Source organism: Callithrix jacchus, chromosome 2, assembly GCF_049354715.1.
Source record: "Callithrix jacchus isolate 240 chromosome 2, calJac240_pri, whole genome shotgun sequence".
NCBI lineage: Eukaryota > Metazoa > Chordata > Mammalia > Primates > Cebidae > Callithrix > Callithrix jacchus.
The window spans coordinates 3,209,083-3,223,733 of record NC_133503.1 but is presented as its reverse complement, the minus strand read 5'-3'; the positions used below and the strand labels follow the sequence as shown (position 1 = coordinate 3,223,733).

At 45.7% G+C, this 14,651-nt stretch overlaps 1 protein-coding gene across 14 annotated transcripts in view; it reads left to right on the top strand.

The window, feature by feature from the left end:
• Window positions 1-14,651, top strand: part of CRCP (CGRP receptor component) — a 60,699-nt gene that overhangs the window by 30,255 nt on the left and 15,793 nt on the right. The window lies entirely within an intron of this gene.

The window sequence follows — 14,651 nt, the reverse complement described above, 5'->3', positions numbered from 1 at the left end:
ACAGTGGCTAACACCTGTAATCCCAATACTTTGGGACGCTGAGGCGGGAGGATCACTTGAGGCTAGCCTGACCAACATGATGAAACCTCGTCTCTACTAAAAATAAAAAATTGGCCAGGCATGGTGGCTCATGCCTGTAATCGCAGCACTTTGGTAGGCCAGAGCGGGCAGATCATGACGTCAGGAGATTGAGACCATCCTGGCCAACATGGTGAAACCCTGACTCTACTGGAAAAAAAAAAAACTGGGCATGGTGGTGGGTGCCTGTAGTCCCAGCTACTTGGGAGGCTGAGGCAGGGAAATTGCTTGAACCCAGGAGGCAGAGGTTGCAGTGAGCCAAGATTGTGCCACTGCATTCTAGCCTGGTGACAGAGCAAGACTCCATCTCAAAAAAAAATTTTTTTTAAATAATAAATAGCCTATAGAGGTGGTGGGTGCCTGTAATCCCAGCTTCTCGGGAGGCTGGGGTAGGAGAATTGCTCAAACCCGGGAGTTTCCTGTTAGCCGAGATCACACTACTGCACTCCAGCCAGGATGACAGAGCAAGACTCTGACTCAAAAAAGTGACCATTTTAGTTTTAATCATTTAAAGTATACAATTTCAATTGTTATAACCAGTATCCAGACTTTTTCTTTTCTTTTTTTTTTTTTTTTTGAGATGGATAGTGTTTTGTTTTGTTTTGTTTTTTAAAGTCATATCTGAATGTTTAATTTTTAAAATCATTTTAACGATTTAAGTGTGCAGTTCAGTGGCATTAAGTACATTCACATTGTACAATCATTGCCATCTATCCAGCCTGTCGCCCAGGCTGGAGTGCAAGTGGCCAGATCTTGGCTCACTGCAGCCTCCACCTTCCAGGTTCAAGCCATTCTCCTACCTCAGCCTCCCAAGTAGCTGAGACTACAGGCGCCCACGCCTGGCTAATTTTTGTATTTTTAGTAGAGATGGGGTTTCACTGTTAGCCAGGCTGGTCTTGAACTCCTGACCTCATGATCCACCAGCCTTGGCTTCCCAAAGTGCTGGGATTATAGGCGTGAGCCACCATGCCCAGCCTATCCAGACCTTTTCATTTAGCAAAACTGAAATTCTGTGTCCCTTAGACAATTCCGTATTTGCTCCTCCCTTGGCCCTTGCAGCCGCCATTCTGCTTTTTGTTTCTGTGAGCTTGACCATACAGTGTTTTGTTTTGTTTTGTTTTTTAAAGTCATATTTGAATGTTTAATTTTTAAAATCATTTTAACGATTTAAGTGTGCAGTTCAGTGGCATCTAGTACATTCACATTGTACAATCATTGCCATCTATCCACAGAACATTTGATCTTGCAAAACTGAAACTCTGTGCCCAGTAATCAATAACTCCCCATTCTCCCCTCCTCCTTACCCCTGGCAACCACCATTCTGTTTTCTGTCTTCATGAATTTGGCTACTCTAAGTACTGCATGTAAATGGGATCATACAGTATTTGTCCTTTTGTGTCTGGCTTGTATCTCTTATCATAATGTCTTCAAGGGTCATCTATGTTGTAGGATATATGAGAACTTCCTTCCTTTGTAAGGCTGAATAATATTCGTTTATGTAAACCACATTTGGTTTTCTTTTTTTGTTTTTTGAGATTAGTCTTGCGCTGTTGCCCAGGCTGGAGTGTAGTGGCTCAATTTCGGCTCACTGCAATCTCTGACTACCGGGTTCAAGCAATTCTCCTGCCTCAGCCTCGTGAGTAGCTGTGATTACAGGTGCTTACCACCATGCCTGGCTAACTTTTTTGTATTTTTTAGTAGAAATGTGGGTTTCATGATGATGGCCAGGCAGGTTTTTGAACTCCTGACCTCAAGTGATCCACCCACCTGGGCCTCCCAAAGTGCTGGGATTACTGGCATGTGCCACCAGTTTGTTTTTCCAACATCCATTGACATACATTTGCTTCCGCCTTTTGGCTATGGTGAATAATGCTGGCAAGAACATGAGTGTTCAGGTATCTCTTTGAGACCCTGCTTTCAGTTCTTGCGTACCCAGAAGTGAAATTGATGCATCATATGGTAATTTTGCTTTTAACTTTATTGAGGAACCACCATCCTATTTTTTTCTGTTGGCTACACCATTTTACATTCCTGCCGGCAGTGTAACAGTTCCAGTTTCTCCACATCCCTGGGTTCAAGCAATTCTGCCTCAGCCTCCCGAGTAGCTGGGACTACAGGCACGCGCCACCATGCCCAGCTAATTTTTGTATTTTTAGTAGAGATGGGGTTTCTCCATGTTGACCAGGATGGTCTCGATCTCTTGACCTCGTGATCCACCTGCCTCAGCCTCCCAAAGTGCTGGGATTACAGGCATGAGCCACCGCGCCTGGCCTTCTTGGGAGAATTTCTATTCCAGTCCTTTTTTGTTTTGTTTTCTTTTTTTTGGAGACAGAGTTCCACTCTGATGTCCAGGTTTAAGTGAAATAGCGTTATCTTGGCTCACTGCAGCCTTGACCTTCCTAGGTTCAGGCGATCCTCCCACCTCAGTCTCCTGAGTAGTTGGGAGTATAGGCATGTATCATCATTGTCCACTTAGTTTTTGTACTTTTGGAGAGACAGGGTTTCTCCGAATTCCCTAGGCTGGCCTGAATCTCCTGGACTCAAGTAATCCACCTGCCTTGGTCTTCCATAGGAATTACAGGTGTCAGCCACCACACCTGGTCCTTTTCCCATATTTGAATGAGGTTTTTTTGTTCAGTTTTAGGAATTTTATATATATTTTGGATGTTAATTCTTTTGTAGATATGATTTGCAAATATTTTCTCCCATTCTATGGGTTGTATTTTCACTCTGTTGGTAGAGTCCTCTGATGCACATAGTTTTTAAATGAAGTCCAATTTGCTTCTTTTCTTTTGTTACCTGTGCATTTAGTATCAGAGATCCAAGAAATCATTATCATATTCAATGTTGGCCGGGCACAGTGGCTCATGGCTGTAATCCAGCACTTTGGGAGGCTGAGGCAGGTGGATCACGAGGTCAGGAGTTCAAGACCAGCCTGGCCAAGATGATGATGAAACCGCATCTCTACTAAAAATACAAAAAAATTAGCCTGCTGTGGTGGCAGGCACCTGTATTCCCAGCTACTAGGGAGGCTGAGGGAGACAGTTGCTTGAACCCGGGAGGTGGAGGTTGCAGTGAACCAAGATCGCACCACCGCACTCCAGCCTGGCAACAGAGTGAGACTGCCTCAAAAAAAAAAAATTCAATGTCATGGCCAGGTGTGGTATCTCATGCCTGTAATCCCAGCATTTTGGGAGGCCGAGGTGGATGATCACGAGGTAAGGAGATGGAGACCATCCTGGCCAACATGGCGAAACCCTGTCTCTACTAAAGATATAAAAATTAGCTTGGCATGGTGGTGCACGCCTGTAGTCCCAGCTACTCGGGAGGTTGCGGCAGGAGAATCACTTGAACCCGGGAGTTGGAGGTTGCAATGAGCCATTGTCATACCACTGCACTCCAGCCTGGGTGACAGAACGAGACTGTCTGGAAAAAAAAAATTTTGTTTTCAATGTCATGAAGATTTTTCATTCATTCATTCATTCATTCATTCATTCATTCATTCAAGATAGGGTTTCGCCATGTTGGTCAGGCTGGTCTTGAACTCCTGACCTAAGGTGATCCGCCCGCCTTCACCTCCAAAGTGCTTGGATTACAGGTGTGAGCCACCATGCCTGGCTGAAGGTTTTTCTTTATACTTTCTTCTAAGACCTTTGTAGTTCCAGTTTTATGTTTAAGTCTTTGATCCTTTGTTTAAAAATTAAACATTTCTTTAATTGACATGTAATAATTCGTGCAAGTTGATGATGTATAAAGTGGTATTTTGATACATCTATAATGTGTAATGTTCAAATTAAGGCAGTTAGCATATTTGTGACCACAAACATTGATCAATTTTTAGTTAATTGTTGTATATGGTATATGGTAAGGATCCACCTTCTTTCCTTTGCATGTGGATACCCAGTTTTTCTAGCACCATTTGCTGAAAAGACGATCTTTTCTCTCTTGAATGGTCTTGGTCCCCTTGTCAATCGTTTGATCATATATGCGAGTGTTGTCGTCTTTCTGGGTTCTCTGCTCCATCGGTCTGTATGTCTGTCTCTCTGCTAATGCTATACTACTTTGATTGCTATAGCTTTACAGAAAGTTTTGAAATCAGGAAGCATGACTACTCAGACTTTATTATTATTTATTTATTTATTTAGGTGGAATCTCGCATTGTCGCCTAGGCTGGAGTGCAGTGGCGCAGTCTTGGCTCACTGCAACCACTGCCTCCCGGGTTCAAGTGAAAGTGATTCTCCTGCTTCAGCCTCCCAGGTAGCTGGGATTATAGGTGCCCACAACCACACCCAGCTAATATTTTATATACTTTTTTAGTAGAGACGGGGTTTTACCATGTTGGCCAGGATGGTCTCAAACTCTTGACCTTGTGATCCACCCCGCCTTGGCCTCCCAAAGTGCTGGGATTACAGGCATGAGCCACCATGTCTGGCCTATTATTTTTTTTCAAAATTGTTTTAACTATTTGGGAGCTGTTCGAATTTTAGGATGGATTTACCTGTTTCTGAGATTTTGATAGGGATTGCATCGAATAATGTATCAATCGCTTTAGGCAGTATTGACATCTTAACATTAGTAAGTCTTCAGTGGATGTGCTTCCATTTTGTTTGTGTCATCTTTCCCGATTTCTTTGTTTTGAGACACAGTCTTACTCTGTCGCCAGTCACCAAACTGGAATGCAGTGGCGCGATCTCGGCTCACTGCAGCCGCCGCCTCCCGGGTTCAAGCAATTCTCCTGCCTCGGCCTCCCAAGGCACCTGCCACCACGCCCAGCTAATTTTTGTATTTTTAGTAGAGGCGGGGTTTCACCATGTTGACCAGGACGGTCTTGATCTCTTGACCTCGTGATCCGCCCACCTCAGCTCACAAAGTGCTGGGATTATAGGCGTGAGCCACGTGCCTGGCTGTTGTTGTTTTCTGAGACGGAATCTTGCTCTGTCACCCAGGCTGGAGAGCAGTGGCATGATCTCGGCTCACTGTAACCTCCGCCTCCTGGGTTTAGGTGATTCTCCTGCCTCAGCCTCCTAAGTAGCTGGGATTACAGGCCTGCACCACCACACCTGGCTAATTTTTGTAATTTTAGTGGAGATGAGGTATTACCATGTTGGTCAGGCTCGTCTCACACTCCTGACTTTGTGATCTGCCCGCCTTGGCCTCCCAAGGTACTGGGATTACAGATATAAGCTATCTACCTGGTAGACCTCTGATGCTGCTGTACAGGTCTCTGAGGCTCTGTTCTTTTTTTTGTTTTTTGAGATGTTTCCGTCTTGTTTTGTTGCCTGCTCAAGCTGGAGTACAATGGCTCAATCTCGGCTCACCGCAACCTCCACCTCCCAGGTTCAAGTGATTCTCCTGCCTCAGCCTCTCAAGTAGCTGGGATTACAGGCACACGCCACCAAACCCAGCTAAGTTTTTTGTATTTTTAGTAGAAATGGGATTTCACCATGTTAGCCATACTGGTCTCGAACTCCTGACCTTAGGTGATCTGCCTGCCTTGGCTTCTCAAAGTGCCGAGATTATAGACGTGAGCCACTGTGCCCAGCCCCTCTGTTCCTTTTAAAAAAAATTTGTAGTTCAAATGGAATAATTTTTCTCTTTCTTTTTTTCCCTTTTTTTTTTTTTTTTTTAGTTCATTTTTTCAAACAATATATTCTATCGCCCTGTCTCTTTTTTAAATAGAGACAGGGTTTCACTCTGTTGCCCAAGCTGAAATGTGCTGGTGCAGTCAGACTCACTGCAGCCTCCAAGTCTAATGGGATAATTTCTGTTGATCTGTTTATATATGCAGATTGTTCTGGCATCTTCATTCTGTTAGCAAGCCTACCCGTGGGTTTTTTCTTTCAGGTGTTTTTCAGTTCTAAAGTTTACATCTAGTTATTTTTTTTATAACTTCTTTACTGAGAACGTGTATTATCCATTCATTTCAGGAATGTTTACTTTTACCCCAAGTCGCTATAGTCGCTAAAATTTTGATAATTTCAACAGTTAGGTCATCAGGGCTTGGCATTTGTTGATTATCTTTTCCCTGGAGAATGAGTCATCTTTTCCTGGTCAAGGTAATTTTAGATAGTATCCTGGAAATTTGAGTATTATATTGTTTAGACTCTGGGTCCTGTTAAAAGCTTCTGGTTAGTGTTTTAGGAGGCAGTCAACCCAGTTAGGTTCAGACTTCAAATCAGTCATGCCTTCCAGGGCAGGGATTTCAGAATTATTTGGTTTTTGAAACTTTTGCCCTGCCACTCTGGTCTTTGCATATGGAACTGGACTGGTGGTTGAACTCGCTCACTTCTCACTGGGTGTCTTTGCCGTGCTGGGTCTGTTCAATGCTTGCTGTTTTGGTGCTGTTTGGCACATACATGGCTCAGGTGAACCTAGGATTTTTGCTGATTGATATTCAAATTTGGAGGAGTCCCCTTCTCTAGCTCTCCTCTCTGGACTCCTCCACTGATACTTTGGCCCACATGAGACCCCTTTTTTGGTCTTCTAGCCACAAGTTCCAAGTTTCTCTCAAAGGTTTACCTGCCCACCTGTGTGTGGTTGTTACTAGAGCTGTCCTTGGAGCAGAGCAGGGAAAGTAAAAAAGGAAAAAAAAGGACTCCTGGGCACTCTGGACAGCAAGGGCTTCCTTCCCACCTATGCCTGCTGCTGGTCGCTGCCTGGGGCACTGCCCTTGAGTCGTGAGCTCCTCCTGAATCTCCAGCCTTTCTTCATCTCCTGGCCAGAAAGATTGAATTTCTCCTGGAGTTGGAGCTGCCTGCGGGGCCACTGCAGCTGCACCAGGCTTGAGGCCCTGAGAGAAAAGAGGAAAAAGCCCCAAGAAGCTCACCTCCATCCTCCACCCCAAATGGTTCTCAGGTTTTATTTCCCTCCCATACCATCTGCTTTTGTTTGCTTTTCAGAGTCTTCAGGTATTTTTGTGTATTCTGTCTGGAGAGTTCTTCTTCTTCTTCTTTTTTGAGATGGAGTCTTGCTCTCTTCACCCAGGCTAGAGTGCAGTGGGGCAGTCTCGGCTCACTGAAACCTCTGCCTCCCAGGTTTAAGCAATTCTCCTGTCTCAGCTACCTGAGTAGCTGTGATTATAGGCCCTTGCTACCACGCCCAGCTAATTTTTCTATTTTTAGTAGAGAAGGGGTTTTGCCATGTTGACCAGGCTGGTCTCGAACTCCTGACCTCAGGTGATCTGCCGCCTCAGCCTCCAAAAGTGCTGGGATTACAGGTGTAAGTCCCCGAGTCCAGCTGTCTGGAAATTTCTCATTGTAATCTGTGGAGAGAGAGAGGCTTTCATGGGCTTCCTCCATCTTGTCCTGTAGCAGAAATCCTAACAGTAGATTTTTAAGGCCTCTTTTCAGCTCTCTGGGCTGATGCATGCTTCCTGAGCCCAACATGTTTTCCACTATAAATATGGACAAACACTGTTCAAAAAACCTGCAAATAAATAGACATCGTCTTGCAAGCCGATTCATGATTGGCCCTAATCTACATAAAATTTAAAGCAGACTGCAATATTCAAGGAGGATTAATTTCAACTCCCTTTTCCACTTGTGATCTTGAAATGGAGGATGTTTAAACATCTTTTGAAAGGCTGTCTGAAACTTTTGACCTCAACCCTTTCATTAATTGGTTCCTTGACTGCCAAGAGCAAACGCTGCATGCAGGCGGCGGTGTTGTCCAACAGCCAGTAGAGGGAGCACCAGGCTTCTTTCACTGCGGCCGGGCCTGGCTCCTCCTCCGGGAGCTTGCAGCCCTTGCAATTCAAGGGGCCTCAGTGCCTGGTGACCCAGGGGGCTGCTTGACCAAAGCCATCAAGACCTGGACCACCATGGGCTGGCCGCTCCAGCTTAAGAAATTTCGCTTATAACGGGAACTACTGAAGCATCTTTAATTCTGGTGTTTGAATATCCTCAACAGAATTTTCCTCTACCATTCAGGGAGAGGGGATTCAAAATCACAGCCCTTAGCGGGCCTGATTGCAGCTGTTAGTGCAAGCTGGGGCTCTGTTACTTTGTAAATACCAGAGAACGGTGGGACCCTGTTTCGTTTGATTGGTAATCTTACTCAGCAAAACAATACTGTTGGGACTCAACTGCAAGTCATGATAGGATGTCCCGTCTCATTTTTCTTTTTTTTTTTTTTTTTTTGTTGAGATGGGGTTTGCAGTGGTGCAGTCTCTGCTCACTGCAACCTTTGCCTCCCAGGTTCAAGTGATTCTCCTGCCTCAGCCTCCTGAGTAGCTGGGATTACAAGCACCCACCACCATGCCTGGCTAATTTTTGTATTTTTTAGTAGAGATGAGGTTTCACCATGTTGGCCAGGCTGGTCTTGAACTCCTGACCTCAGGTGATCCACCTGCCTCAGCCGCTCAAAGTGTTCGGATTACAGGCATGAGGCACCACGCTCGGCTCTGTGTCATTTTTTCTATAGCATGTTACTTCCTCTGAAGCATTTGGCTCTTTAATCATTTTAGTTTTCCGTTTTTTTTTTTTTTTTTTTTTTTTTTTTTGAGATGGAGTCTGGCTCTGTCACCCAGGCTGGAGTGCAGTGGCATGATGTCAGCTCACTGCAACCTCTGCCTCCTGGGTTCAAGTAATTCTCTGCCTCAGCCTCCTAAGTAGCTGGGATTACAGGTGCCCACAGCCACGCCCGGCTAATTTTTTTATTTTTAGTAGAGATGGGGTTTCACCATATTGGCCAGGCTTGTCTTAAATTCCTGACCTCGTGATCCACCCACCTCGGCCTCGCAAAGTGCTGGGATTACAGGTGTGAACCACTGGCGCCTGGTCTATTTTCGTTTCTTCTTCAGGCATCTAGTTCTCAAAGAGCTGCAGGCCAGGCGGGGCGTGGTGGCTCACGACTGTAATCCCAGCATTTTGGCAGGCCGAGGTGGGCGGATCATGAGGTCAGGAGATTGAGACCATCCTGGCTAACATGGTGAAACCCTGTCTCTGCTAAAAATACAAAAAATTAGCCGGATGTGCTGGCACTGTTACAGAATATTCAGGAGACCAGAGAGCCCAATGGGTGAAACAGGATTTTATTAAGGTGGCCACCTGCCCAGGGAATTAGCATCCCAAGGCTGAATGCCTAACAAAGACAGGGCTTGACTTTTTATACATCCAGGACGACGTAGCAGCTAACAGGTTTACAGAAGTGAGAACAAACAACAGTTAATTAGTAATGTATCTTGTAATGTATGTTACCTTTGAAAACAGCATGTTGAGAAACACGCTGCACATTCTTTGTGTTAACTTGCCCTGTGACCTTGCAGCTGGTCTGCAAGAAAAATAAGAGTCTTGAGATGCCGGGAACTTGTCGAGAATGTGGGGAGGACAGATAGGCAGGTTTCACAGGGAGTTAGTGAATTTCAGGCAGAGCTGGGGGTTAGGTTTTACATTGAACACACACAGGAACCTTTATTGTATAGCGACTGCAAAGTATAAGGTTTTATTTTTACTATTATTGCTAGTATTTAATTTCCTTCTTTAGCACATGCCTGTAATCCAAGCTACTCAGGAGGCTAGGGCCGGAGAATCACTTGAACCTGGGAGGCGGAGGTTGCAGTGAGTCGAGATCATGCCATTACACAACAGCCTAGGTGACAGAGTGAGACTGTCTCAAAAAAAAAAAAAAAAAAAAGAAATGAACTGCAGCCTGGCTTGTAGCCCCAGCTCTCATCCTGACAGCTCCTCTCTGAGGTATACAGCTCTGCCTTAGGGTTAGAGCTAGGTCTGCCGGGAATAGAAGAAGAGGACTTGCCTTCAAGACCTAGCTTAGATAGGTTTGTAAATAACTTTGCATTCCTAAAAGGGACTCTTCTGGGCACAGATTATTCTTGGGAGTTGATAGCATATTTGGAACGTGTTCCTCTGGGAGCAGCAAAGCTCAGAGTTGACGGATGAGTTGTCGGTTTCCCTAGTGGCTGGAGTCCGGGCACCCTGGCTGCTTTCAGAGCTTGGAGTCCTGCCTATATCTCTGCGGAGTTTTCCCCTTTCTCTTCCATGGACTTCTGTGAGTCGGGGCTTCCCTAGCTCTTTCTCTTACGTATACTTCAGATTCCATTTACCTCATGGCCACTTTGTCTCAGTTGTTGGGGCTACAAAGATGACCACAGCGGAAGTGCTATGGGAGGGACACAGTGGAGAGACACTGATGTGTCAGAAGACAGTGTGCCAAGTAAGCATGGGATCGGGAAGCAGCCCTGTACTTTTCTGTGGGGTGTTTGCAGTTTGGGTCAGTTGGGATGTGAGTGCAGTGTAGGGCCATACAAAGCTATAGAGACTGACAAAGACCAGATTTCAGAGGGTTCTGGGCGCTGAACTAAGGAAACTCAAGTTCAGACCAAAACCTGTGAGGACAGTGGGAAGATTACAAGCAGGATAATGAGATGACCGTGTTTCTGGTTTTTTTTTTTGTTTTTGAGGTGGAGTCCTGCTCTACAGCCCAGGCTGGAGTGCAGTGGTGTAATCCTGGCTCACTGCAACCTCTGCCTCCTGTGTCGTGGTTCAAACAATTCTCCTACCTCAGCCCCTCCCAAGTAGCTGTGATTACAGGCACGAGCCACCATGCCTAGCTAATTTTTGTATTTTTTAGCCAGGCTGGTCTTTTTTTTTTTTTGAGATGGTGTTTCGCTCTTGTTACCCAGGCTGGAGTGCAATGGTGCCATCTCGGCTCACTGCAACCTCCACCTCCCGTGTCCTGGTTCAAACAATTCTCCTACCTCAGCCTCCCAAGTAGCTGTGATTACAGGCACGAGCCACCATGCCTAGCTAATTTTTGTATTTTTTAGCCAGGCTGGTCTTTTTTTTTTTTTTGAGATGGTGTTTCGCTCTTGTTACCCAGGCTGGAGTGCAATGGTGCCATCTCGGCTCACCGCAACCTCCGCCTCCTGGGTTCAAGCAATTCTCTTGCCTCAGCCTCCTGAGTAGCTGGGACTACAGGCATGTGCCACCATGCCCAGCTAATTTTTTGTATTTTTAGTAGAGACGGGGTTTCACCATGTTGACCAGGATGGTCTCAATCCCCTGACCTCGTGATCCACCTGCCTCGGCCTCCCAAAGTGCTGGGATTACATGGCTGCTAGCCAGGCTGGTCTTAAACTCGTGACCTTGTGATCCGCCTGCCTTGGCCTCCCAAAGTGCTGGGATTATGAGCATGAGGCACCGCGCCTGGCCTAGATATCCTGAAAGAAATGTAATAATTCATACGTGGTGACTGAATGTTTGTAGTGGGTGAGGGAGAAATCAGGGAAGACCCTCGGATTTTTTACCTGGGTGCCTGGCACTCCGCCAAGAAGAGAAGTACAGAGGGAAGAGCTGGTTTGTTGGGAAGGCTGTTGGGTCACTCTGGGATGTGTTGGGTTCATGGCCTGTCAGAGATGTCAAGGCAGAGATACCTAGAAGGCAGTCGTCTACAGATGTGTGGAGCTCAGGTCATGTGGCATGAGGGAATGGATTTTTTTTTAAATTTTTCTGGGTACATGATAGGTGTATATATTTGGGGGTGTATGGAATATTTCAATATAGACATACAATGTGCAATAATCACAGTAGGGTAAATGGGGTGAGCCACCATGCCTGGCTTTTCTTGGCTCCTTAAACGGAGGCACATGGTGTCTGGTCTTCACTCACTCCACAGTTGGTCTCTGGACCATAATATCCCCTTGTGGTTTCACGTAACTCCTTGCAAATAAATCTAGTGCTTTTTTTTTCCTTTAGTTTTAGACCAAATCAGACCTCAGACTAGACGCACTTTTTCACAGAAACCTCCAGAGTTATAAAGGTACTACAAGCTCAGATTCCATGTTAAATAATGTGTTTTTTTCTAAACAACCTAACCTTGACTCTATCTGTTCCTTTCCTCCTCCTCCCCCGCCCAACCCAATATAGGCAGTTGTCGGGTCCTGTTGACTTTACGTGAGGGTGACTGTATTTAGATGCTTATTGGCATGTGTGCCGCTGCTGGCCAGCTTCATAACCTCGCTCTGGCTCACCGGGGGGTGTTACAGTGCACTAGTCACTGTCTGCCTCTGGCTCACCGGAGGGTGTTACAGTGCATGTGTCACTGTCTGCCTCCATTTTCTTGGGTCTTCCAGAATCACTGCCGGCACCAGCTGGAGCCAGCTGGAGCACATGCCCCTCTTCCTTGGTTGCTCTCCGGTATTGACCAGGTCACACCCAGCCTCTTGATAGTCAGGGGTGTTTTCAATCTTGTCCCAGATGACTCTTTCACCCCATGTCCCACCCCAAATTCTGGGGGCTTTCTTCCTCTGGACATGTTCTTGTGTGTTTCTGCCCTGACTGTCTGTCCCTCTCATCCCTTTGAGTTGAAAAGCCATCAGGGCATAGTGCAAGGGTCATTTCTGTGGAATCTCCCTTTTTGAGTCTAGAGTAAATGTTTGGGGGGTTATAAGCACTAGAATTTGAACAGCTCTAATAATGACTGCCATTTATGGAGAAACTGTTGTGGGACAGATGGCATCCATTATCACATGTACACTAGAAGCAGATGGCCAAGAACAAGGAGCTTTTTTACGCCATTTACTGGCTTTGCAACTGTGGACAAATTATTTACTATCTCCATGTCAGTGAAATCTGAGGATTAAATGTACTTACCACATGGAAAGCAAGCAATAAATGGTAGGTGTGGCCTCTGGAAAGATTTTCATCTCTCAATCCTCTCATAAGACAGGAAGTGCTGTTGTTATTCCTGTTTTACAGATGGGGAAACTGAGGCTTAGGGAGAGTGGGTAATTGTACTTTTTCCTCCAAACTCATCACTGCGGGAGTTGTGGCTCTTTGTGTTTTCACTCCAGAAGGTCTTTAACTCAAAAAGTACTTACTGAGCCGATTTGAAAGATGGATCTGCAGCTCCAGAGTCACGTTGAAGGCAAAATGTAGAAGCTGTCACCTGCACAGGGACGGCCACTGCAGTCCTTTCATCTCTGAAGTTCTGTAGTCTTTCAGGGTCCACGTGTTTCAGCCACCCTTTCAGCAATGAGCTGTGTATTTCTTTGAGGCAGAGGATCACTATATCTAACTGTCACTCGGATCTTTTGTCATGAAAATTTGCATGTATTTGTCTTCTTTCTCCAGCTCGGTTGTTAAGTGCTTTCAGGGCAGAGGGACTGTACCTTGTATTTCTGTGTATTAACACCTGACTCTTTTAGTCCCTGTTTTGTTTATTAAGATAATAGGTCAAATCTGGGAAACATTAAATCTCAAAACGAAATTCACCTGTTTCTAAGAGATGGCCAAACAAGATGATTTTGTGTGTTTTAATTTTTTAGTTTTAGAGATGGGGTTTTGCTCTGTCACTAAGGCTGCAGTGCAGTGGTGCAATCATAGCTCACTGCAGCCACCAACTCCTAGGCTAAAGTGACCCTCCTGCCCTGCCCTCTCGTACTTGCCTTTCGTAGCTGGGCAAGTACCCACCATGCCCAGTGAATTTATTTTAATTATTTTGTAAGGCGTTTGTTTTTGAGACAGAGTCTCACAATGTCGCCCAGGCTGGAGTGCAGTAGCGCCATTCAGGTCACTCCATCCTCCACTTCCTGGGTTCAAGCAATTCTCCTGCCTCAGCCTCCTGAGTAGCTGGGACTACAGGCGCATGCCACCATGCCCGGCTAATTTTTATACTTTTAGTAAAGACTGGGTTTCATCATGTTGGTCAGGCTGGTCTCAAACTCCTGACCTTATGATCCACCCTCCTTGGCCTCCCAAAGTGCTGGGATTATAGACGTGAAGAAAGCATTATTTTCTTCACATTTTTCAGTTAGAAATTACTATCCTGTTTTTTTTTTTTTTGGTTTTGGTTTTTTTTTTTTTTTGAGATGGAGTCTCACTGTGTTGCCCAGGCTGGAGTGCAGTGGTGCTATCTCAGCTCACCACAAGCTCCGCCTCCCAGGTTCAAGCAATTCTCCTATCTCAGCCTCCCGAGTAGTTGGGATTACAGGTGCATGCCACCATGCTTGGCCACTTTTTGTATTTTTCGTAGAGACGAGGTTTCACCATGTTGACCAGCCTGGTCTCGAACTCCTGACCTCAGGTGATCCACCGCCCCCGCCTCTCAAAGCGCTGGGATTACAGGCATGAGCCACTGCACCCAGCCCCGTCATGTTTTTAAAATGCCACCTGTGCCTATAATCCGAAAACTTTGGGGGGCAGAGGCGGGTGGATCACCTGAGGTCAGAAGTTTAAGACCAGCCTGGCCAACATGGTGAAACTCCATCTCTACTAAAAACACAAAATACTTGCCAGGCATGGTGGCAGGTGCCTGTAATCCCAGCTACTTGGGAGGCTGAGGCAGGATAATTGCTTGAACCTGGGAAGTGAAGGTTGCAGTGAGCTAAGATCATGCCATTGCACTCCAGCCTGGGCAACAAGAGTGAAACTCCACCTCAAAATAAATAAATAAATGGCACCTGCACTGTTGCTTTGTTTCCTACAATCATGCCTCTGATACCCATTTGTACTGTGGGCTGGGAGGCACTCACAAACATGCTCCTATTCCTGTTCTCAGTTTACAGTTGAAGGAAATGAGTCCACGCTCTAGTGGTTCTTCCATTTTTTATCTGAGAA